This window comes from Myotis davidii, unplaced genomic scaffold (assembly GCF_000327345.1).
Source record: "Myotis davidii unplaced genomic scaffold, ASM32734v1 scaffold208, whole genome shotgun sequence".
NCBI lineage: Eukaryota > Metazoa > Chordata > Mammalia > Chiroptera > Vespertilionidae > Myotis > Myotis davidii.
This window is the reverse complement of record NW_006299706.1, coordinates 1062217-1062787: the sequence shown is the minus strand read 5'-3', so window position 1 is coordinate 1062787 and position 571 is coordinate 1062217.

The window sequence follows — 571 nt, the reverse complement described above, 5'->3', positions numbered from 1 at the left end:
CCAGAAAGTCACGCTTCGATTCCCGGTCAGGGCACAGGCCCGGGTTGCTATCTTGAAGCCAGTGTGGGGTGTGGAGGAGGCAGCCGATCAATGATTCTCTCTCATCACTGATGTTTCATCTCTCTCCCTCTCCCTTCCTCTCCCTGAAATCAGTAATTTTTTTTAAAAAAAGAGCCATGGGAGCCCTGGCTGGGTGGCTGGTGTTTGAGCATCGTCCAGTGCACCAACAGGTTGCTGTTTCCATTCCGGGTTCGATTCCAGTCAGGGCACAGGCCCGGGTTTCAGGCTCAGTCTCTAGCGGGGGTGTGAGGAGGCAGCCCATCATGTTTGCTTTCTCCCTCCCTCCCTCCCTCTCTGAAAATCCACAAAAGACAAAACAAAGGAGAGCTGCTGGCGCTGTGCCATTGGAGGGGGCGCTGCCACTCGGGGGGTTTCTAAGTGCAGGGACGTATGCCCCCTTACACTCCTTTCTTCTCCCTGCCCCCCAACGACTTCAGGCCCTCTGGGCTGGAGCACCCCATTTGCTTACAGCTGCCTTGCCCGCACCCTGGGAGATGGAAAAAAATGAGCG